At 43.9% G+C, this 26,600-nt stretch overlaps 1 protein-coding gene across 1 annotated transcript in view; it reads right to left on the reverse strand.

Annotated features, from left to right (window-relative positions):
* MEGF11 (multiple EGF like domains 11) overlaps positions 1-26,600 on the reverse strand; it is a 412,570-nt gene that overhangs the window by 167,167 nt on the left and 218,803 nt on the right. The gene's annotated exons all lie outside the window — the stretch shown is intronic.

The raw sequence follows: 26,600 nt of genomic DNA on the forward strand, positions 1-26,600 counted from the left end.
TACAGACCTCTGTATAATGTACATAGAATAAGAGGTGGAAGACAATACACTTTTAATGAATTATTGATTTATTAAAAATAATCATGTGTTTTTTGCAGTTTTACATATTTCATTTGTCACCTTTAGAATGAATGGAAAAGAGTGCACAAAACAATCCGAAAACATTGAAGATTATCTCCTATGCAATGTCCTTCTCATCACCGGAATCCCAAATAACAGGACACAAGGGAATCTGTCAGCAGTATTTAACAAAGTAAACCAACAACAGCGCGGCCATTATGAAGCAGAAGCCTTTCCCGCACCGTACGTAAAACTGGCAGAGCTGTCCAGTGGGCGTGCCGGATCGACTCTGCTAACTGACTAGTTTTCACTAGAGATGAGCGAGTATACTCGCTAAGGCACATTACTCGAGCGCGTAGTGCCTTAGCTGAGTATCTCCTCGCTCGTCTCTAAAGATTCGGGGGCTGGCAGGGGGCAGAAAGCGGCGGGGGAGAGCGGGGAGGAACAGAGGGGAGATCTCTCTCTCCCTCCCCCCCCCCACACGCAACTGACCTGTCACCCCCGAATCTTTAGAGACGAGCGGGGAGATCCTCGGCTAAGGCACTACTCGCTCGAGTAATGTGCCTTAGCGAGTATACTCGCTCATCTCTAGTTTTCACCCTTCTCGTTGAATGAGTCATCCACGCACTGCTGTGAAGTCTCACAGTAGCCCTGAGTTCAACTACCTATCTGCAGCTAAGGACTAAAGGCCCTTTTACACACAACAATTATTGCTCAAAAGCCATCTTTTAAGCGATAATCGTTGCATGTAAATGTGCCCATCTTTAGCTTTTTTGCCAAATGATGATTTTATGTTCAGCATAAAATCCATCGTTCGGCAGAAGAGCTGATAGCAGGGACTTCACACTGTGTTCTGATAACATGGTCTCTGCTGTCAGCTCTGTGGCAGAACAAAGGAAATGTATTCAGAGAACAGACTACCTGCTGTTCTCTGAATATAGCTCCAGAAGGCTGACACGCATTAATAAGATACTAATAGGCATTAGTACCAATTAGTAGTTTATGCAAAATGATTGCTCAAAAGCCGTCTTTGAGTGTAAAAGGGCCTTTAAACAGATGGACATGTTTTAGTCGAACTTTGCGGCCACAAAATGGGATGAGATGATTCTTGTGCGCTAATACTACGTGCGAGAAAAGATAGGACTTGTCCTACCTTTCTTGCGTATAGTTTTTCTACGCGCGAGAAAGATAGGGCAGGAACTGTCTTCCCACTTTTTTTTTTCGAACTCGCACACAATAGCATTGAGTTTAAATAGTCAATAAAGAAAACCTCTTCATGCACTAATATGTTCCGTAGCGGCGGGTGTATTAGCGCATTCGCCCCATCTGTTTAAGCCCTTAAACTGGCAGATTTAAAGCCCATACTGCTGGTCTATATACACAGTGGATTTTTAACATAGCAATTGGATGAGATTTCTGTAAATCCTGTTCACTTTACCGCTACTGTAACAGGCTTTGCATTCTTTGCATGCAGGCAGTGTATCAGCCCCAAGCGAACATACCCAATGCGAAGAACACGTGAATGCATTGAGTAGTTACAATATTATTATTGTTCCCCCTTTTACCTTCTAATTACTCGTAATGCCGCACCTTTTGATCTGCTTCCGAATGAACATAATGCGTAAACCCTTCTCAACAACTGAGGGCATGCGAGGCTCTATTGATGCGACGGGTTGACTAGTATTATTCGGTAAGCTTTGATACAAAGAGTCAGAATGTACTAACCTCTGTTCAGATTCTGACTCCAAGGTGATTGCAAATACACAATTGTCAGAGAGTAGATTATCTTTCATAAAACATGAGAATTTCTAATGACCGGCTGAGCGATTACATGAATAAGTAATCGCATCATTAGGAGCGTTATATAAGGATATGATATAGACATATCACACATCTAATGACCTCAGTAATTGTTTATTGGCAATAATACTTATAAAGTCCACTCACATCATATAGAAAGTCCACATACATAATATCCTTTCTACACTTCCACTGTCTCTAATGTTTAGAAACAAATGGGAGGAATGCGGGAAATTCAGTGAATAAGTGGGATACGTCTCTGAGACTCCTAATTAATCATGTTACTCTTTATTTTGCGCTGTCCATTTATTATTCATTGTATTTTTAACAATATTTTACTTATTTATGGATAATGGTGGTTTTAAGAAAATTATTTATTACAGTGTGCTTGTAAAACGAACCTTCTGATATCAAACCAAGTATCCATTTCCAGCAAAATAAAGTGCAGTGGGGTTGGGGGCTTTACCCCACAATGTTCATGCCAGCTATAGCCATAGCATCTTCACAAACAAGCATGGCAGTGGCTCAGTGAGTAGTATTGTTGCCTTGCAGCACTGGCTTGGATATGACCAAGGACTAGAGTTATGTTTGTGTTTGTATAGGTTTCTTCTGAGTATTCACATACTCCGAAAATATAGTAGTTAAGCGAACCGAACCAGCTGAACCCTGTTTTGGGTCCAACGTTACTAAAAGTTCTGTTTGTGCTGATTTCTCCCGGCCAAGCATGGTGGTGTTGGTGGTTCTTCTTTGGCTCAGCGGTGAGCATTGTTGCTTTGCAGTGTTGGCGTCACAGGTAGAGATGAGCGAGTATACTCGCTAAGGCACATTACTCGAGCGAGTAGTGCCTTAGCTGAGTATCTCCCCGCTCGTCTCTAAAGATTCGGGGACCGGCGTGGGTGACAGGTGAGTTGTGGCGGGGAGCGGGGGAGTGAGAGATCTCCCTTCGTTCCTCCCCGCTCTCCCCCGCCGCCGGACTCCGAATCTTTAGAGACGAGCGGGGAGATACTGGGCTAAGGCACTACTCGCTCGAGTAATGTGCCTTAGCGAGTATACTCGCTCATCTCTAGTCACAGGTTCAAATGTGACAAGATCTGCATGGAGTTTGCAAGCTCTGTGTGTGTTTCATAATCGCCTTTATTTCTATGAAGCACGTGCATATTATGCAGCTCTTTACATGACTTGATATTTTTTGTCCCCATTGGGGCTTATAATCTATAGTGTGTTTTTGGATTGTGGGAAGAAGCCCAAACAAACACGGGGAGTGTACATTTTTGTAGACTCTCAGCAACAGTCTGTTGTACATAAGCAAATAAGAAAACGCATTACACAGTGGGGCAGATTTTCTATTAAAAATTCCACAATTTGTCGGTGAAAATTGTGCCAATAATCTGTCTAAAATAGTCTGCACCACATTTATGATGCATTTTAGACCATTTTGGATAGTTTTTCGAGATGTCCAACAGAGGTATGTGGCTTAGCAAAAAACGGGGCATGACTTAAATGTGTCAAATTGCGCCAAAATTTTCACGTGAATTACACCAACTAGTTGTTCGTATAAGGTTAGACTAGACAGTCTAAATGTCGCGGCACACCGGCTGCAACACTGTCTCAGTGCTACAGCCGCAACATTGAAGTGGGTCCAGGTTGACTTCACGATGGCAGCCTGGCCCATGTAACCGCAGCGTTGGAGTATGTGCCCTGTCTTTCGGCACTTGGCGGCAATGTGTTTAAATCTTTCTGCTAGTGTGGGATCTGACTGGTCAGCAGGGCTTTTATTGTGGTATATATATTCGGCCCCTCCTCTCAGAAGGCGCCAGTTATCCCTCCATTAGGTGGACTTCTTGTTTATGCTTGTGTCCTCCTGGTATCAGCTCAGTCTCAGGTAAGTCCCTAGTATTTTACTTCTTTTTTGGGGGTTTATCATCCGCCACATTGTATTGTGGTACTTTAATTATTAACATTTGCATTGTGTCATCTTCTTGTTACGTTCCTGGAATAGTTTAGATAGCAACCAGATTCTGGATGTGGGCTGCTCTTTTGGGGCAATCACCCTGGTTTAGGTAGGGATTTCCTCACATTAGTCAGGTAGGGTAAGGTTCACCTTTTCCTTTATATATGAGTTTTCTTATCAAGTGGTTTTGTGCTCTGTGCTTTCACACTGTATGTATATCCGTCCCTTTGGGACAACTATTACGTCCGATCTGGACATGAGGTTGGGTCCGGCTGAGACATAACACTAAAGATACACTAGATTGATCATTCTGCAGAGTCATTGTGATAAATCTGGTGCACTTAGAGACTGTCTAGTCTAAGTTTGCACAGTCTATTTACTGGACAGCATTAGTAAATCTACACTAATGTTTTTTTGCCTGCTGTAGGAAGACATCTGGCGTTACAACTAATTTGTGGATGCCATGAACAATGCCATGGAAAACTATAGCATCAGTGCTGGCATCTGTTTCCCTTCCGCATTTCAGTACTATGGTGGAAGAAAATAAACTGACAGCCAGACATATCGTAATCTAGCCTAACAAGTCAGTTTGCAAAGTTTTCTCCTGTCTATCACCCCTCTATGAGCCGCAGCAGAGAACTTTGGAGTATGTTACATGTTTGAACATCGGAGAAAGTAACAGTCGCCATGTGTTTCCCTTAGCCGGAACAGCTCATTACAGGGTAATCTAGTATCAGGGACCACTCTTCCCCCAAGTCTAGGCAGCTGTTCAAATTGGACAGAAAATCTAAAAACAAACACATTTCTAATATATTATGACTAATATTCTATTTGTATAAAGCCAACATATTCCACATTGTGTAACAATCTAGGAATAAAAAGGATTCAAAATGATAATTTTTGCTAAAACTTTCAAGATAGTAGGTTAAAAGGATAGTGAACTGAGGATGATGATGCAGCAAATAAACATATAAGGGTGTTACAGCAAGACTGGTGGACAGGCATGGGTCTGGGGTGATGTAATGGGGTTAGCCCCAGCCAATGTGATTCACCAAGCTAAAGCACGTTCATTGTTTTTCGTCACTGAACGCCAAGGAGTTAATAGCTTCTCGCTGTTAATGGATTAATTGGCTGGCTGGGGTAATTGGCAGCTCAGCCAGTGAGTCAGTAACTTTGTTTGGCTATCCAAACTGGCCCCAGGTTCCTGTCACCGGGTCGCCCTTTTCAGGGCGGGTGGCCTGCTTGTTAGGCAGGTGAGACCACTTTGATATCAGAGATTGATTCAATTCTCTCTATATCAGTTGCTCTATTGTGTTTCCCATCTCCCTGTCTCATTCTAGTCCTGGTGGTCTGTGCAATATCCTTGTCAGACATGACACAGGGAAGCCTTTACCATGTATCATGTATTATTATTATTTTTTTGTTAGTCTGATTGCTGTACCACAGCGTTTGGCTCAGAGATTTTCAGATCACCAAGGATGTTGATAAATTTCCCACTTGTAATGAGTGACACTGTAATGTTCATGAGCGATACGGTGCTGTTAGTTAAATTGGAAAACCTACATTAATTTCATTGGTTAGATTTGTCTAAAAGCCATAGGGATTGTAATTATCCCACGCACTATCACTAGACAGATCAATACGGATCCCATATTGTGGGTCCCACCCACCAATGATATTTTCTGATGTATATCAGTAAAAGGTCAGAAGCTGAATAAAAGTCAACCTCCACTCTAAAAGCTAGACAAAACCTAGCAGCCAAGTAGGCGTCAGAGTTTCAATTTACATGACAAAATAATCCCTTTTTACTCATTTCGGGTTTTTTACTACTAAATAATAGATATTACATTTACGCTCAGAACTAGATTTTGACAAAAGCACCTTCAGGTCATTTTGGGGACACAATGGTATAAATGAGTCACAAATCTTTTACAGGATAATTTTAATATTTAACAGCGGTCACCTAAAAGCACATAATTATTTCACATCTGTATCTGTGCCTACACAATTTACAGCCGCATGCCACCCAGGCTCAGCGTCCAGAAGCGATGTTGATGAAATACAACAATCAATATTGTAGAAAACAAAATGTTTATTATGTGGATTTAAAGCACTTTCAGGATAATGTATAAAGTCCAATCCCGACAGCAAGAAGAAAGGAGGACTCAATTGGTAAAAAGCACAAAACTGCAGAAGCAAAATGCAGTCAGTGGTATAATAAGTCCACCTGCCTCCTTCCTCACCCTAATATTTTCTATATTTCCCCAAAAAATGAATGTTTGTGCACACGGCGTAACATGAAGCTTCTGGGCCCCGGTGCAAAATCTGTAACAGGGAACCGTACTATAATGCTTTTTTTTTATAGTACTGGGCTCCCTATATGGGGAAGAGAGGCCTTATGGGCCCTCCAAGGCTCCTGGGCCCGGGTGCAACTGCATCCCCTGCATCCTCTGTAGTTACGCCCCTGTCTGTGCATACCTAAAATAAATGATGGCTAAGAAACTGTTGATGTTGCCTAAGTCTTGAAAAATGCTCGTGGAATTTTTGGAAGTTGTCCACCATTCTGTTTACTTCGTGGCACTGTTATTTGGGTCGAGTTTTAACCCACTGGTTGGTTCACTGCAAAGATTTTCTTAAAGCGGTGCTCCAGTTTTCGGACACGTTTCGGAGGGGGAATATTACCTGCAGTTGTTCTTCTCTGCCGTCCCTCTTATCCTTTGGTTCAGGACTATGTTTCTAGGTGTTGAAGATGATAACTGCAAATTTCTAGCTACGTAATGCACACTGTGCACTACTCTCTGACTGGCTAGTGCTGATCATGTGAGCAGTACTAGCCAATCAGGAAGCAGGTATAGTGCATTAGCAGTCTAGCACTAGTAATGTGGGGATTAGGGAGTCTGCAGACTGTGTTGGTCATCTCGGATGGCTGAACATGGGACCCAGAACCAGCAGATCAGAGGAGCAACAGCATAGAAGACCAACAGTAGGTAATTCCGAAACCGGAGGCCAGCTATAATGTCTCCCTTTGCCATATCCTTCAACAAAAGATACAGCTCCTTTCCCCCCTGCCCAAGTGAAAGCAGGTTCATATGTTCTTCCCCTTATCATAATCAATGAATGGTCTTGTCTTGCCTATTTTGGCTACTTACTTTCGAAGTGAGTTTGCCAGGAAGTACAGAGTGTTTCACTAGAAGAGCAACCCTTATTTTGGCTTGCAATTTGTGTTGAACTCTAGTAATTTTCAGGAGTCTAGTATTTATTAAGTACTCATTTCCCATATTCCGCCATGGGTATATTGCTTGTCAGCAGCCAGCACCCACTGGCATGCAGTTTGTATTTCTAGAAAAGGTGGGACTCTTTTACGAAAACCGTCTAATAGTTCGAATATTTTTATATGGGATGGCTTTCACGCAAGAGTGATAGTCACTCACTGAATGGAGATGGAGCTAGCTGGAGATCTCTTCTGGCCGCCCACCTTTATTAATAGTAAACAGGTAGCCATTCATACATGAATTACTGCCTGTTTATAGGGGCCGACAGTCGCTCGGTTTTTAGGTGAGCGACTGACAAGTGAGCGCTTCTTTGAGTGACCATCAGCCCATGTAAAAGTACTCTTTAGACTGTCCTTGTTGCCAGTTCAGAAGTACTTGGAGGTTGGCGGTGGCCGCGTTCAACATCTTCTGTGACGACTCTCAGCTCACGAAGAGCCACGGTAGGAATCAGTATTCACTCTTGGGAGATATTGTCCTGAACACAAATATTTCGAAATTATTGGGTTTGCTTTGAGTGAAACACCCTGCAGCTCCGGCATTAGCAGCTGTAGACTAAAATGAGCTGAGCTGTTTATGTATTTGACATCAGGAACATTGTCAATAAGACAAATAGATTCTTGGATAAATTGTGAATAAATTGCACTCTCTCTTGAAATTAATAACAGGTTATAGATTTGGAGAAGACATGATAGTCATTTACTACACCGAACAAGCTAATACGTAATGGCTGCATTCAACCAGCACGTCCACGCACTGGCATTCCCTCTCCCTAATAGAGCAGTCACACAAGTAAGACAAAAAGCTTTGTATTCTGCTCTCGCTGCTCTCTTGAAATGAGAATAAATAACAGGCAGGTGACCCAAGACTCAGCGAACCATCTTACGTGCTTTCTTAAAGAGGAGCAAACTGGGTATTTCTAACAGAAAAATAAGTCATTGAAATATATGAGTAAGCTATTCAATTAATCCCAATACAGAGACTGCAAATGTATGTTGTCATATCCTGTGGGGGAAAACTGACCAATAGATTCTGGGGCCCCAGGATGCCCCAGGGTTACTAGACAAGACCCTGGTAGATATGGAGGTGACTAAGTTTTTTTTCTGATCTGCCTTGACTGGGCCTACTAAAGAAGCGAAGAACCCGTCCCGAAAAGAGCAACCCCATTTCTGGAACCTCACTAGATTCCTTATATGTTCCTAGGTATAAAATGAAGGAAAGGGAATATGGGAGGACAGAGCAGAGCAGAAAAGACAATGAACAAGACAAGGTCAGAGCTTGAGAGTAACAACCGACTGAATAGTCCAAAGTCCATATAGTGAAGGCACAAAAGAAACACTCCAAGACAAAAGCCCCTAACCACTGAGTAAGACCAGTTTACATATGTATTACAGGTATCCTCTATAAAGAGGAGCTGGAATAAATATCCTAAAAAAGACACTGATAGACTGACTGAGACGATAGACAGCTCAACAGAAGGGAGATGCTTCTCCCTCAACATCCAGTACCAAATGCCACTGTGCATGCGCCGGTGAGTACTTCATGTTGAGCGAATGGTGACCCATGCATAAGACCCATGGCATAAGCTTGAGCATCATTTATGCACCTGCTTACAAGACACCGAATACATGTGAGTATTACTAAAATACTAATACATACTCGCATACTAACCTCTGGATTAAGATCTATTGTGTTATTTACCATGGAGACTTAAAGGGGTTCTGACACGAATAATGTTTTTATGCTTTAACAGCCATTGTTCCCTGGTCGGCCTAATGGACACAAGGAACCCACGATTTTTGGCTTGTTTTTGCTTAAAAACCTAATGTTTACCTTTGTTACCAGCATGGGCTGTTGTTGTTGTGCAGCTGGGGGTCATCTCCCAGCAGGCATTGAGTTTGAAAACAGCTTCCTCCTTCCAGGGTTGCCGTGGAGAGAACAGCCAGCCTGCCTGCCCACAAATAGTCATGTGACGCTTGTGGGCGGAGCTAACAATGTGAAGCTGGGGACAGTTCTATTGCTGTTAGCAGACACAGTGTAAGGCCGCCTGCAGACGGCTGGGTCGGATCTGGCAGCGAGAATTCTCGCCGCGGGGCCCGACCCAAGCGCCTGCAAAGAGCAGAGCGTACTCACCCGCGCCCCGCAGCTCCCGATCTTTCATGTGCCGGCTGCTGGGCCGCCGGCGCATGCGCAGAGCGGAGCCGGCGGACGTTGAGTGACGTTTCTGCGCGGGGCTCTGCGAGACCCGCACAGGAATAGAACATGCTGCCGTTTGCTTTTGCCGCGCGAGATTTCGCGCGGACAAACCGTAGCCGTCTGCCTAGGATTGCGTTTATTAACGCAATCCTATGGCAGCTTCCAAGGGCGGAAATTCCGCTGAAATACCGCCGCAGAATTTCCGCACGTCTGCAGGGGGCTTAACTGCAGGCATAGTAGTGCTGTCCCCTGCATCTATCTCTAATCTCTCTCTGTAATCTCTCTCTCTCTATAATCTCTCTCTCTCTCTCTATATATATATATATCTGTAATCTCTCTCTCTGTAATCTCTCTCTCTCTCTCATTTCTAGATTAGCGATAATCTCCATCTCTTAATCTCTATCTCTAATCTCTATCTCTAAGGCGGACCAGAACAATTGCCGATCTGCCTTCCCTGTGACTTTACAAAGGAGCGGGCATCGCTGGAGCGACCTGTCAAGCAACTGCGTCCGACAGGTCGTCCCGTGAAAAAGCACCATAAACCTCCAAAAAATACTTCTGAAACCACCTCCAATGCACAATGACTCCGTCGTAGCATGCCATTTACCTCCCCCCCCCCCCCCGACACACCTGTCAGTAAAATTGAGGGCGCAGTTCTGCTCTCTAGTGTATTGAAGGTTGCAAGTTCGATCCCCACATGCGTCAGGTAGCCGGCTCAAGGTTGACTCAGCCTTCCATCCTTCCGAGGTCGGTAAAATGAGAACCCAGCTTGGTGGGGGGTAATTAAGTAATAATTACCTGAAAGCGCCGCGTAATAAGTTGGCGCTATACAAATACCAAGATTTATTTAATTAATTTTATTTGCAGGAATGCCGTATTGATGACGACAGCAACACTAAGGCTGGGTTCACACTTGGCAGATTTACTGCGGAAATTCCGTCCTGAATTTCGCCGCGGCAAATCCGCTTGCGGCCGCTGATCCCGAGATTAGCCAGCCATGCGGGACGGCGTATCCGCAGTGGCAAAACTGGCAGAGGCCGGCGCTGCAGCATGGATTCGCCGGCTGCAGCATGTGAATTTTTTTTTCTTCTTCCGCTGCGGCAACGCTCTCCGCTATGGGAGCACTGGCCGCAGCAAAAGAGCGTGCGGCCAGGCCGCTTCAAAACCTGCGGCTAAGTGCCATGGGTTTTGAAGCAGCGGATTCCGGGCAGAAGCTTCGCAGTTTTTTGCTGCGGCCAAACCGCGAGATCTCCGCCCTGAATGCGACCAGTGTGAACCCAGCCTAATAATTACTTCTGTGCCCGTTCACCTGAGTATCTGTGAATATAACTGTACTTTACCCTTTTAAAATCCACAGCCCGTGGCCCTCTGCTTGGTTTTGACAAGTGTAGAGAAAGATAGAGGGGGGGGGGGGGATGGAAGAGCCTGAAGCAGGAACTAAGCTCCCACCCCTCGCCACTATTTGCAATGGGAGAGGCGGGGCGGGGGCGGAGCTAAGCTCGGGGGGGGGGGGCGTAGCTCCGCCCACCCCGCCCCTCCCATTGTAAATAATGGCAAGGGGTGGAGAGGGGGCGGGAGCTCAGTTCCTGCTCCTGGCTCTTCCATCCTCCTCCCCCTGCAGACGAGGGCACCGTATATCGGCTGGGCGTGAAAACCCAGCCGATATACGGACATCTGAATGACCATCAGCATTGTGCAGCTGCCTCAGTCTAACTCAGCCCCATGATCTGTATATAAGCAGCTGCAGACTGACGGCAGTGCCTCTCCTCAGCTGATTTCTGCTGAGCTGTTGGGATTCCCCTGACGTCAGTCAGAACGGGCCGCCCTCCCCTCCGGCATCGCACGCAGGCGCAGAGGAAAGGAGCCCTCTGACGTTAGTCAGGACGCCCCCCCCCCTTCCCACCACGATCGCGCGCATGCGCAGAAGAAAGAAGCCCTTGACGGTGAGCGAGGACGAACGGGCCGCCCACAGCAAGCACTGCTTGTGACGTGCGGCCCGTCCGCTGACCTAGGAAGTGGCTCATGGACGGAGCAGAGCCGGAAGCGGTCATTTTGACTGCTCCAGCTCTGCTTTAAGAAGCTGCAAAAAAAGATTAAAGATGCAGAGGACATCACTGATGATGGGCCCTGCCAGGCAAGGTGAGTAAATATTTTTTCCTCTTCATGTCAAAACCCCTTTAAATTCTCCCCCAAAAGTCCGACATGATGGATCAGTGGTGAGTTTGTTTGCCAGATCCAGGTCAGCATTGTACATGTAAATAGGAGGTTTCCTCAATACTACAGCAGATGAATAACAACTCGTCAGTGCTCAAATTCTGTAATGTATTTGGACCTCATATCCAAACACCAAGAAAAACGCCCTTGTCACCTATAGGAAGCCAGACGAAAACATTTAATTTTTGCAATGACGCTTCGTTTTCATACATGAGGTCCTACAAATGAGACTCCAAATACTAATTTGTGAAACTGTGGTGCTGATTTGGGCTACATTTGGTTACATGTAGAGCAACCACAAAAAAAAGATATCTGCCTAAGTGCCCTTTTACTTATCCCAATCCTTGTCCGGTGTAACAGGAACCAATCGGCAAATAGGCTTGTTAAGTAGTTTTTACACAGGCGGATGACCGCAAGTATAGACAAAAATGGCAACCTAATGAAACAAAACGAAATGGGAACTCTTCTGTTGAATTTTTTTTTTTTTTTTTTTTAACATATTGAAATCAATAGTGGAAAACAGAAATGTTGAATTTAATTTTAATTCCATTTCTCTGCTCTAAAAATGGAACAGAGAAATGGAAATCTCTAACGCCGATGTGAATTCCCCCTTATCCCGATAGGACGACAGTAGAGGCAAGCAGAAAAAGCTCAGGCGAAATTTTCGGAGCGACTTGCTGTACATGGTTGATCGGTGAAAATTGCTTTGGATAACATTGCCATGAGATAAAAAAATATATTACTGATCGAATTCTGCCATGATTCGCGGCCTGGTCTGAGCCTCCATTGATGACATGCAGATACATCGGAGAACGTCTTTTTCAACTCCGGCACCTGAGAACTGGAGACTGCCTCTGCTCAGTTTTTGGCATGCTTCGGACTTATTTGCACAGAACAGTTATTGTGCAGTTTATCACTGGATCATGAACGATAATCGTTTAGGCTGGCGACTGAACGCTGAATGATAATTCATTTGCTTATCGTTCGCCGTTCAATTCATTCAGACATAAAAACCAAATGACGATTGGCTCGTGTAAACAGGCAGTCATTCATCTATGAACGACTGCCTGTTTACTGGGAATGGAAATTCAATTCCGGCGCCATACACAGCCCCCTCCAGTCTTGCACTAGCCATAACACATCATATAAGTTTTGGCCAGTATGTTCATACTTTACACTGAAGCCCTAATGCTTGATAACACCATATAAGTGTATCAAATAGGAAAAAGTCGCAAGTGGGGGGTATACCCAGCAAGGAACTACTGTGCGACGGATCCCCATTTGGATGGTCAGGGTAGCTACAAAGGTTGGTGATCAACGCCTACAGTACATGTGGAGCCAGCTAGGTACAGATATAAATGATTGGTCCTAAAGTTGGGCACTGAAGTTCAGCTGCGTGCCTCACGGGTAAGGTGTGTACCCAACTTGGCATGGAGGTGTTGGGCTCCCCTCTGTTAAATAAAGAGTGGCCAACACCACAAATTTTGCCATGTTGACCTGTTTTTTCTGTCTATTGGGGTCGGTGACTTAGGGGGAGTTAACATGTGCTCACCTTAATAGTAAAGAGCAAAGCAGAAGCACATAACACTTTGAAAAGGCATTAATCTTTAGTTCAGAGCTCATTTAAATGCAACAGCGGATGTTGGCTCCTTGTCGCGACAGGGGCCCATTTATTACGGTGACAGCTCTCGAGGTCACAGACACTCAATGTCAGGACAATAACGCTTAAGACATCACTGTCCCTCTGTCTGTGATGACTTGTTTTTGGCACACATGTGGCAATCGATTTCCTATTTCTAATTAATAATTCTAATTATGATGCGCTAAATATACCCGACAGCTGGGAGCGGATTAATCAGAGACTATTGATCAGCTGCAGACTTTGTGATGTTATTGATTTGCTGTTTGGTGCTGGGAGACAAGAGAGGAGAGCAGCAGCCACTGAACCCAAGCGGATTACTTTGTGCCAGCCTTGACAGTCACAGGGCATTCTCTATGCCACGCTTCTGACTGCCAAGTTCTATTCTCCGTATCGTTGGGAAGACCCGCAGAGTATCACACTCTGAGGACTGCTTGCGATGCAATAAAACAACCTGGCCAGCGATGTGATGCATTAACTGCTGGCAAGAAAGCAGTTAACACAATACGATGACGAGACCTACAGCATTGTGGGTAGATTTCCCATTCCCAGAAATTACCATAAATGTCCAATTATCAAGAAACAAAGTGACTGCTTCATCATGGCAAACGGCAAACGGTTGTGTAGCAAGGAAACAGATAAATCATTAGAAAACGTCAAATGTACATCCATGACCTACGTTATTAAATCCACCATTTTCGTGCGCTGCGCGAACGAGAGACGAAGTATTGCCAAAGTGGAAATGAAACCTTTAGACAGGATTGAGAGTGTGGCATGGAAATTGATTTACCCTAATTAAATATCCACTGTTCCCAGGGGACAGTTATGGGCATTGTATTCCTAGAACTTAATTTACTAGAAGCATTGTCTCAGGTCAGTAAGTGCGGCGAATGCCTAGTCATAAGATTACACCTAATAAAATATTTTTTTTTTCCGTAGCGACTATTAATACAAGTGCACTTACTCAGCAAAGACTATACTGCAATTGATATTTCAATTAATTCTTGAAAGCATGGATAGTCTTTACTAGGGTTCAGCAACCTGTCGATCGCCGTTGGGTTCTGAGAAGATCGGTGGTAGTTCAATCAGTACTGCAAGTTTATTCTATGGCCTTAAGTGAATGGAGCGGGTGATGTGCGCTTACGCACTAATGATGGCACAATAGAGCATGAGAAGGGAGCAGAATCCCCCGATCTAACGCCTGCGTTGGTCTAGTTTTTGGCAACACTGCAGACCTTTCTTACAAAAAGACCAACAAGGGAGTGGGGAAGTACGCCATGTAGAGGACCTGCAACCGCCACCGTTATGTATGTTGCTGGTGGAGTGGGGAGCTGTAAAGGTTAATCTGGAAGCACTGTAAATGGGAGGCAATTTTATTTTTGGTGGCAGTATTAACACTTTCCAATCCAATTTTGGATTCAGGGTTTCCTAAAAGGCTTTCTGTTATACAACGGTGCCATCTGCTGGCTAAAGCCAGTGCGTGTGCGCCGGAGTGGCTGGCAATAGATGGTAAGAATACCCTGTCGGATGTCTTCTGACATGGGAGCTGTACAAGCTTCAATCAGAATGTAGGAAGATGTCAGACAGTGGATTGGAGGCATGGTGGCATTGTAAACGGGAGCATTGTGGTGTCATTGTTAATGAGGGGACTTTGGTGGCAGTTTCAATAGTTGCATTATTATCTGAAGCACTGTGGTTGAACTATAATTTGGCGCGCCACTGAAGTGGTATTGTAAATGAGGGTACTTTGGTGAATTATCGAAGACAGCATGGTTCCACTGCAAATAGGAGTGGTGGCGTGACGTTTTTAAAGACTCGCAATATGGTTGCTACAAGCATGCATTTTTTATTTGTATGGTCTAAGCAGGGTCAGTTCCCTGAAAACACTTTTACTTTTATTGTAGTAGATCTTCAGAACCTTCCGTATTAATTCAGAAGAGTTGAGTCGCTGTACTGGTTTCCCATCCACTGCAGAACTCAATTCAAACTCTTCACCCACAAAGCTCTCCATGGCACTGCGCCACCGCACATCATTTCGCTATAGTCCATACATCACCCAGCCCACGTTCTCCGTTCCACTAACACTGTTCCCTTAATCCGAACCTCACATTCCCTCCTTCAGGACCTCTGTAGAGCAGCATCGGTCCTCTAGTTTGCACCATCTGGATTCTTGCGCATTTATACTACGTACGAGAAATATAGACCTAACTTCCCATATTCAAACTTCGTGTAGTTTGCATAGTTCGACCCCCCCCCCCCCCCCAAAAAAAAAACCATTCATGTGCTAATAAGTTCTGTAGCTGCGAACGTATTAGTGCATGCTCGTGGGGTATTTTTGCACTAAGTGTCGTTCACATCTACACATGGGGTTCCACTTTCCTGTCCCATTCGGGAATCCCTGTGCTTGAACAGCTCTGTCTCAGAATAAAACCAAAAAGCGCCAAATGGACCCCATTGAATATAATGGGGTCCGTTCAGTTTCTGCTTAGCTGCCTGACTTTTAGACAAAAGAAAGTGCTGCAAACAGTGCTTTTTCTTCTGGTATTTTGAACTGCATGTGTGGCAGAACCTCCGACCGGATGTTCCAACGCAGTTGCGAAACCACCCTAAGGGCTCCTACATATATGCTTGGTTCAGCACAACGCACTTGCGCAGTGAATGAGTCTTTTTTGCACACGTAACGGCATGTGTGTGTGTGTGTGTATATATATATATATATATGTAAAAAGCATAACAGCTTTAGCATAGAAACACGCTAGCACTATGTCATGCTGTCATCATTGACCCAGCCCTTTGTAATCACCCATGAATATTCACTATGTGTGGCGTCATGCTATCCTGTGCTGCTTCTGGTATGCCTTCTGATGATGATGTTCTTTCGCCTTGGTTGCTGTCGCGCAGATTTGGGCAGTCACATGAGATGATGGACAAGTCTGCAGTTCAGGGTTCATCCTCTGGGGGCCCAGGGTACCGGCCTCTGTTCAACTAAATTGCTTAGCATCTCTATCTCGGTTGAGCACGCTTCCAAAATTAGATGATCCTAAACAGTCTCCAAAATGGCTGCTGTGTCTTCCCTGCAAATATCTGCAAACTTCATAGCATCCTGACAGGTGGCTAGCTGCGCAATTATACAGTTTTTTTGTTCGTGCGTACCCCATAGACTAATATGTGGCTTTGGTGCACAAACCCGCACAAGAATAGAGCATGTTGCATAGTTTTTCGCCTATGGAAATGCGCGCACAAAAACGAGTAATATAAGAGGACCGATTGAAATCAATGGATTCTAATGTATGTACTTTGCTTGAGCGTATTTCCATACGCAAAAACGTTCGCAAATACACCCCTGTGAAAGAGCCCTAATAGATCGTCAAAAAGTTGGCCCATATGGCTAAAATCTGCGAATTAGGGCTTCTTCAGATGACTGTGATTTTGTCCCATTTTGGAGCCGGTAAAATCACGAACATAAAATGGGACTAAACAAAACCGTTCATTTCAATGGGTTCATTTTCACTAGCAGAATTCCTGTGCTTTAATACTATATGCAAGAAAGATAGGGCAGGACCCATCTTCCTGCAATTTTTTCAAACTCGCTCTAAATAGCGAAGAGTTTAAATAGTAAAAAAAAAAACTGGTTAATGCGCTTATATGCTTCGTAACGGCAAGCATATTAGCACATGCGTCTGTCTACTTAACCCCTTAGGTCAGGGCATTTTCCAGGTGTGGATTTTTTCTAGAGCATGGGAATGAGAGTTTCTTAATCTTATTCACATTCTTGTTTTTCTCCTTTTTGTAGGCAATTCGGAAAACTTGCAGTGTTTACAATATATATGAATGTATTCTCATAGAAGAAAATCACTATTGTGGTGGCCCACTCAACACAATAGTCACAGTCTATTGTCTCATTTAGACACAATGATTATCGCTTAAAATTTGCTCAAAAGCAATCTTTTGAGCGATAATCGTTGTGTGCATTTACACAGCAAGATGTTTGCTCAAAATTCGCTCAAACAGTAGTTTGAGTGACAGTTTTGAGCATTCACTTCGCATAAGCTCTTAAGTAGACAATTAGCTGCTTAAGAGCTTATTAGTGTAACAATGAAGGCTCCCACTGTATACAGAAGGCAGCGGAAGCGCTACCTTCTGTATACAGCTGTTGTGTTCTCGGAGTGCTCAGCTGGTATACAGCTGAGAACTCCGAGAGGAGTATGCAAAAGACAGCTGTAGCGCTGTCTTCTGTATACAGCTGCTGTGTTCTCGGAGTGCTCAGCTGGTATACAGCTGAGAACTCCGAGAGGAGTATGCAAAAGACAGCTGTAGGGCTGTCTTCTGTATACAACTGCTGTGTTCTCGGAGCGCTCAGCTGGTATACAGCTGAGCGCTCCAAGCAGGGTATGCAGAAGACGGCTGAAGCGCTGTCTTCTGTATACAGCTCATTTGTTCTCGGAGCTTTCAGCTGGTATCCCGCTGGAAAGTCCCAGTGGGATGCCAAGTGAAAGAATGCTATCAGTACAGCCTGCTGAGAAAATCAGCGTGTGGCACGGATACGGCTCATTGCTGATGTCTAGCTTGCCAGAAATGAACAATGAATGAATGGTACATGAGCAGTGCACGATGGCAGCACATTTGGACAGAACGATTATTGCTCAAAAAATGGCTTTTGAGCAAATTTTGGGCAATAATCTTTTTGTATAAATGGGCCTTTAGTCATAGTTGGAAGCATATTAACGTAGAGGTTGACTGCAAAGTCAACTATTTGCCTTCAGTTTTACTTCCTACTACCGTAAAGTCGCTTTCACATCAGCGATGGAACTTCCGGCAGATATTCCGCCGCAGATCCGGCTCAAAATACTGGGAAAAAAAAGTAATGCATCAAGCGTTTTTTCTCCCATCTAAAAGCCGGGCAGCTGAGTGGAAACCGAACAGACCCCGTTATAATTAATGGGGTCCATTCGACCCTGTTTGGTTCTGTCCTATGATGGAGCTGTTCTACTGCAGAGGATACCCCTATTCTGCTCCCAGACTCATGTGTGAAACCAGCCTATCAGCGTTCTTTATGATACACTGATAATACAACCCAGAAAGTTATATGCCAAGTTCACCTCTGCTTTATCCGTATATATGAAAATGGATACATATGGAATGTTTATAAAGAATAAAGCTTCTTACTGTAAATATAAAGAATACATGTTGCAATTAGTGTCATTTCACCATCCCCTAGTACTAGAAGGACACTCCTGTTTGGTAAACAGCATTAGCCCCCTCTTATTGTAGCCATTTAGCACTTTGCTCCAGGAAGGTAAGGGTTAAATTCCTGCAGAGTTTTGCCTGGCGATGTTCTTGGCTCACAATCCTCTTGTTTCTGCAGCTTCTGGTTCCAAGGTTTGTGCCCAGAGATTCTGCTAATTAATTATGTATAACTCGTTGGCCAGATCTAATGAGTAAGCAGCGAGAAGGCAGTGTCCGTGTATCGGTGGAAATGAGAGAGGGACGCTGTGCGTTGTGAGTGAGCCTCTCATGGGATGTCTCTGTGCACTGCCGAACCCCCACTCCTCACCGCAAGCCTTTGCAAAGCAATATTATAACATGCAAATCAATGTACTACACAATAGCATTTAACCGTTTCCACTTAGCGGAGGCGCTTACGTTTATTAGGCAGAGGTGTAAATATTCTGATTGAGTGCGGCCATCAGCTTCTTTCCAATATACACATATAAGCTGTACGCCTTTTTCCTATAGAGGTAGAAGCATAGTAATCACCACGGTACACAGTCTCCATAGTGGGGAATTCGGACTCCCCCATTTAGGAAACGCCACTACTAACAAGTGGGGAAAAGCATCTACAAGGAGCTTCTTGCACCCAAAAGGACACAATACGTGACACAACGATGGAAGTGGATCCACTTTGTCTCTATCTGATTGACTTTGGGCTAAGTCTAGGGGGCTGCACCAATTTTCACCCTTTAGGCCAGTTTCACACAGGCGACGTTCAGTTTTCTTGCGATGCGACGGTGCTACAAATCGCATGTATGCTTTCCAATGGATTCCTTCACTTTAGCGATGTTTTGTAGCCTGCGACACTGCGAAGAAAAAAATAAAATCGCGGGTTGCTAAATATTGCCGCAATTTGCGAAGTTTTGTAGCCCATGTTTCCCTATGGAGCCTTCCAATGTGTTGCATTCAATAAATGGCTGTGATTGGTTCATCGAGCGCTGGCTCTGATTGGCTGAGCTGCGGCGTACAAGAACGAATCCGAGGCATCGCTTCCTGGAGGCGGGGTTTTTCAAACTCCTGACCAGAAAGTGATGCCAAAGAACTTCATACAAGTTCCGGGGAGCAGCTAGGGATTATCTTAGGTCTTTTGCAGTAGGATTTCCTACTGTAAACGTTACATCGCACCACATGAAAAACACGTTTTTGTGCGAAGCGATGCAACACATAGGAAGGCTCCATAGGGAAAAATGGGCTACAAAACATAGCAAATCGTGGCAATATTTAGCAACGTTTTTTTTTTTCTTGCAATGTCGCAGGCTGCAAAATATTGCTAATGTGAAGGGACCCATTGAAAAGCATGGGCTTCACATACATGTGATTTGTAGCACTGTTGCATCACAAGAAAATTGCACAATTGTGTTGCCCGTGTGAACCGCACCAGTTGGGATTTGGTCTTCCCTCTGGGTTGTCCTAGACAGCTTTTCAAGGAATAGTTCGGTATAGAGATGGTTGCCATTACGTGGTCAGAAAAACCATAATGCAGCACCTGAAGGTGGAGACAGAGAGGCGGTTACGGAACGTGCCGAGGTCAGGACTGGCGGATAACCTGCATGGTCGAGGAACAGGCCAAGGGAAAGGGCAGGCAGCAGATAGAGACATGCATATTCAATTAATAAGTTGGGATCAAAAATAGAGAAAATCAGGAAAGTTAGGTGGTTCAGGCACGGGTCTATTACTAGGAGATCCAATAGGTAATGACTAGCAACTTTGTAAAGTAGCGACTGATTGCTTGAGCACCTGCTGATAGGCGGAGCAGCCGTAAACTATCCAGAATGTGTCAGGATTAATTGGGGACTGAAAAGCTGTGTGCATGCACTGGCCCTTTAAGAGGCAGACTGGACCTGTGCTGGCACTCTGCAAGAACCAGAAAACAGGTGATGCGGCGTCTGCCACAGACAACACAGGGAATGCAGCACTGGAGATATGCTCCCAAAGCAACTTTCTGACTGTGATCAGTCAAATAGCAGTGCACAGCAAAGCTCCTGTATACAGTGCTGGCCTTAGGATGACACACTGCAGAATTATACCCCTGCTTTCCAGAAAAGCACTGATAGGTCTTTCTGTATTCTGCTTGTGCAATATAGCAGCATACCTGCACCAGAACAGTTCAGAACATAAATACAGCACTAGAACCAAGCTCAGTACATATAGCACCAGAACCAAGCTCAATACATACATACAGCACCAGAACACAGCTCAGTACATAAATACAGCACCAGAACACAGCTTAGTACATAGTATATAAATACAGCGCCAGAACCAAGCTCAGTACACAAATACAGCACCAGAACCAAGCTCAGTACACAAATACAGCACCAGAACCAAGCTCAGTACACAAATACAGCACCAGAACCAAGCTCAGTACACAAATACAGCACCAGAACCAAGCTCAGTACATAAATACAGCACCAGAACACAGCTACGTACATAGTACATAAATTCAGTGCCAGAACCAAGCTCAGTACACAAATACAGCACCAGAACACAGCTCAGTACATAAATACAGCACCAGAACACAGCTTAGTACATAGTATATAAATACAGTGCCAGAACCAAGCTTAGTACACAAATACAGCACCAGAACCAAGCTCAGAACATAAATGCAGCACCAGAACCAAGCTCAGTACATAAATACAGCACCATCAGATATTGTGTCATGGGGGCACAGGTGGGCTGACAAAAGGGTCTCAGAACATCAGAGGGGAATAGACAGAGCCAGGAGGAGGAGGATTCATGTAGTGCCACAATACGCTGCCACACGGACAAAGAGAATCATCTGGGCAGGAGGAGTACCTTGGAGAGTAGCCATTGCTGCATTCTTCTAGTATTTGAGTTAATCCAATTTGTGTTAACAGTACCTCCTCTCACTTTTTGTACCATGGGGTAAACTCTTAAAAATTTTCTCTCCTGAGGAACCTACTGCAAAAGTGACAGCTCTTGCTGTTTTCCAGGAAACGTTCCAAGAAAACCTAGTAGGATATCGAATCGCTCACCATAACATGCGCTAATATGTGAGTAAACTGGCTCCGGAGCCGGAGTCTTGCTGTTAGGATTTCTATTATTATTCATTTAAATTGAAGGAATCCTAGAAATATGTTTTCCCTAAGTGATAGGAAGATTGGAGCCTGCAAGACCCGTACATTACTTGTCTCTGGCGAGCGCTTTATTATGGCTTGTTGCAATGCTTTAGTGCTTGGAAATCTAGTAAAAACGGCCTCTAAATCATAAGGTCTCCTTCAGAGGTAAAGATAGTGCCCATAGCAACTAGACAATTGCTATCGTTTAACCAAACATTATGTGCTAGTTTATGGTTTATCCTCCGAAAACGGGTTACAAATAGGGTCTCACTGCAGCCGTAAGTCCCGGCCCGGCCATGGTTAGGTTAGCCGCGCAATAAAATCGCGACTGTCAGAACCAATGGTTTCCCATGGATTCATTCAGATGAAAAATGTTTTGCTGCGCAAAAAATATCAGACCAAAAAGAATAGCACATAGGCGCGACTTTAGCAACTGAACTTCAATGCTGTTGAAAAATATAGGACTCGCCCTGTCTTTGGACCGCACAACGCAAGAGACTCCATAGATTTTTATGGGAGTCTATGGGAGCTGTCAGGAAAAGGGAGGGGGAGGGAGTTTAGCAGCAGCTAGTAGTGCTAAACACTGATAGGCGCCTCTAGTGAGGCATTTAAAAGTGATTACCAGTAGTTCTGCGGACCGAGGGATTTCGGGGCTGCGGCATAATTTTCCTGCACTACGCTGCAGCCAGTGGTGCGAATGGATGGAAAAAAATCGCAAATAACAGCCGGGACTTGGACACAGCTATTCTTCGTTCATGCGATCTTCAGCAGAGTTGGTCACGATTTTATTGCGCTGCTAACTTAGGCACGATTACAATGTTTTTGTGAAAAAAAAAATGTCATGAATTTCTCTCATTTGTTGCAAGCAGTTTTGAGTGGCATTTTTTTTTTTTTTTACACACACGTTTTTTTCAGGTGTTCTTTTTTTTCACTCTAAAAAAATCTATTGGAAAATGCATGAAAAAAAATACCAACCTTGACGAAAGATGCAATTGTTGAAAAAGAAAAAGAAAAAAAAACATGGTTGCAAAAAAAACAAGACAAGTGCAGAAAAAAGCCACAAAACAAACCAAATGTGTGTAGTGTGTTTCATATTTGCTACTGACCTATAGCAAACATCTTAGCATATGGGCTTTTAATGTAAGAAACCCCAGTAGATGCCTTGTGCAATTCGATATTTTCACGGAAAATGCTACGAATGAACCATCCTAATTGGCATCAATGATGCTGTTAGTTTGGGCAAGGACTGTTGGGCCAGGAAGTGTGGCCATAATACAGATGCTAACATGTGGCCTCAGTACAGCTGTCTGAATGATGCCTAACTTAATGGGAACTTGTCATCCTTTATGAGCCCCATAAACTATGAAGGCACTCACCCATTCACCTCTATGGGAGGAGGCACACAGAGCTGTCTGGAAAGAGTCATGCTGTGTGTGCGCTGGAACACAGGCACGGGGGACCCGGTGAGTAGGAATCACAGTTTCCGGACACCCTGTTCAATCACCTTTAAGCTCCATAACAGTTTATGGGGCTCAAAAATGATGACAGATCCACTTTAAATATCATGAAACAGACTGCTGGAAGATAATACATAGAAGTTCAAGAAACAAAATCCTTAAAACACATTGACACTAAAATCCCAAATGTATTGTTCTTTTCCCTCAAAATCTAATAATCTCATTTAATCATTATTTAGCCACCATTAAGCCCCCAAAGAGGTTGGCACCCACTTTCACCAATAAGAAAGCAAGGACTCTATCATGGCATAATTGGGTAGGAATTGTAGTTCAAAAGTCTGTATATGCTGGGTGACAACTCTTGCGGGCCACCATCTTAAATTGTCATAGCTGATAATCACATGCTTGTAAAACTCTTATAATACAGTTTTTCCTGGACTTTAATGTCCTAGCACTATTGGCTGATTTATTCTTACATGAAGTGACATACAACATCTAGAATAACCTTAAAAGACAGAAGAACTCCTTAAGTTTTTTAATGCACCTTACAGATGTTCAATGTGGGTGCCATTGGTGACACTAGATGACCTAAAACAAAGCATCACTGCTGCAATGGAATCTAAAACAGAGGATATGCCAGGACACGTCTGCACAGAACTGGACTATTGACTTGATATTGTGACACCATGCCCACATCAAATAAGGTGCCAGGTTGTATATCAATTCATATATGAATAAATCAGCTTCACTTTTGCACCATTCTCTTTGATTTATGGGATTTCTGCCTTTGCATTTATGAGGCTACCTTGTAAAATTTGGATGTTGACAATACACTTACGATAGCTATTGATCAAACATCTAACCTGCTGCTACCAGCTAAGTATGAACATAGTCAGGGTAATGTCAGAGTTAAACCCAAAAAATGACGGACTCCACAATCTGTAAATAATGGGTAAAAAATGCTACACGGAGAATGCCTAAGCCCTCCCCCAATACGTTGCGTCAATGTTCCTCCGATGAGTGGTGGTAATCCATCCTCGATGAATGATATTCTTCATAAAACAAAGCAATATATCAGGCAATACAACTGGTTAGGAATTAGTAACAGCGCTCTAGTATCGAGTGACATGACCTTCAGCGACACTCTCTATGAAACTGTCTGCCTGGTGATATGATAAATTACTGTTGCTGGAATGATAATGTTTCTTTGGGAAACGCTGAGTCTTTGCTGGTCAGAAATGGTACTTTTTCAGAAACGTCTTTATGGGAAAAGTCAGCATCCTTCTGCCAATCTAGGGGACATCTCTTGACCCGCGCCATTATAAAGGCACAAGGGAGCAAGAGCTTCGCATGCATCTGAATAATGACAGATTAGAATCCTATAGATCTGATAGGTAGCGTTATTTATACCACCTGCCTCTTAAATAAATTCTAAAAGTTCTGTGGGAGCCACCAGAGAGATCGTTAGCCTAAAAAGGAAGATGAAACGGAGCGTCTGCGTTCTGAAGACCAAGCTTTTAACATTTAAAAGGCTTCTCGGCAAAGAGATGGAAAGGAATTCAAATCCGTGTCACAGAGGCTCAGCCATTTTTAGAACTCAAAAGACACGTTAGACAGAGAGGATGGCAGGTGACAGTCAACGTGATGGTGACAGAATGTCCAGTCCATGCTCAGAACTGCTAATAAGGCAGGAATTATCAAGAAGGACTTGTGACAAGGAAACCCACTGTGTGCCAATTGGTACAATGTATATGAGAACACTGCTGACTGCAATGAAATGATGTATGAAAAGTCTACCTTAGAAGTAGTAGCACCTTTGAGTGGACTGATCTATCAATCTTGTGAAAGATCCTGGTAATAATATGGACATAATTGCACATGAAATCGCTAAGTAAAGTAGAACTATTAAAACATAATGATGATATGTATGACAGTCACCAAAGTAGTGGGTGCAAATGTATTCACTAAATGGCCTACCAACAGGGTCCAAATGGATTTCAGATAGGCACAGGCTCACCACCAGAGGAGCCTATGAGGCCAACGCTAACAATTATGGACCCAGTGTTGTAGCAGGAGGCAAACCTATCTAAAGCTGACTTTGAAGCCAATCTCTTGATTAGGAAGTTTATTTCTTAGGGGTTGAGTCACAAATCTATTAACCCAAAAGTGAACAGAATAGCTGCAATAGACGCTACTCCTAAGGCCGGTGTCATACAAATGGATTTGAATTGCTGGATTCCACGATTGCCGTCCGCACGTATGATACACGGTAATGCACAGGCATTGACTTTTGAGGTTTCGGTCACACTTGGGTAGCAACTGCAGATTCTGCAAGTGGAAGGAAAATCGTAGAATGATCTATTTTACCACAGATTCCGTGCATATTGAGCTCCGTTGATTTGTATGGATGTGTTCAATCACCAGTGCATATGCAATTAAGACTGCATTGGGACGCAGGTTCGTACGCAAGTTGCTAGGAGACCAGATAACAAATGGTATAAAGAAAGTAGAAATTTGTGGGCAGATAATGCAGAACAGAGTCTGAGGAGCAGCACACCATCCAGACTGCTGTCTGCAACCTCCCCTAATTCTTCTGGGTACTTCCTCCACAAAAATAAGGGGGCTTTTGTTTTGTTTTGTTTTTTAAAGCGGTTTATACTACTTTTAAAAAAGTAGTATAAACCCAGCAAGCGTGGAGAATAGTATCCTATTCTGAAGGCTCTCAGAGCAGCTCTCACCAGCACAAGAGAATGTCGCATGCGATAGATGAGTGTTTCTATGGGGTTAGGCTGCTTTCTGTTGTCATTCCCTGCTTGCGACTGTTCTTGCATGTGGACGATACACTGTCATACCCAGTACATCCATGCAGAAAACTGAACGCATACACGACCAAGCGCCAGCATACGCAATTCACTTCCGTGATTATTCGCAGGTCTTCTGATACCGACTCACTCGTGTGAGCCCGGCCCGGCCAAAAACTTGTCCAATCAAAAGAAAATTGATCAAAGGTATTAAAAACAAAAAGACACAGCTACATGTTTCTGTGTTTAAGTCTTTCAATACATTTTCTTTTAATTAAGCAAGCTTGACAATACTGCATATTTGTTAGACTCCTTTGGGAGTAGCGCCCATCGCTGTTTCTGTTTACTTGGATTTGACACCTGGTTTTGAGTGTTTGGAAAGGATCTCCCAGTTGACTAGGCTCAAGGCTTGAAGCTCCCGTGTACGGAAGACCAATTGGGCCCTTCAGCTATTTATTGCAATTGCTTCTATGTTGTGCAACTTTGCGGGGTGAGAGCAACAGGTATTTGTGGTGTTTTGTGACAGCCCACCTTACTACACCACATAGCACCTACCTTGCCCTTCCTCCTCTTTGCATTTCTTTCATGAGATAACCTATTTGATGGCGCATACCAATGCTTCTGGACTCCTGAGCCACCATATACATGCAAATCCAACCATCCAACACTGGCCATTCGGGAAAAGCTAAGAGGCCATCATATACATTAGATGATCAGACGATCCTGCCAGGTTCAGCGAATCTATATCTAATATCTATGGCCACCCTTAGACTTAACGCTATGTCATGTAGGTTCAATGATAACACCAAAAATTATGATGCAATTAAAAGTAGACCTAAATTCTATTTGGATGGAGGGTGGTCTT

The sequence above is a fragment of the Eleutherodactylus coqui genome, chromosome 2 (genome assembly GCF_035609145.1).
Source record: "Eleutherodactylus coqui strain aEleCoq1 chromosome 2, aEleCoq1.hap1, whole genome shotgun sequence".
NCBI lineage: Eukaryota > Metazoa > Chordata > Amphibia > Anura > Eleutherodactylidae > Eleutherodactylus > Eleutherodactylus coqui.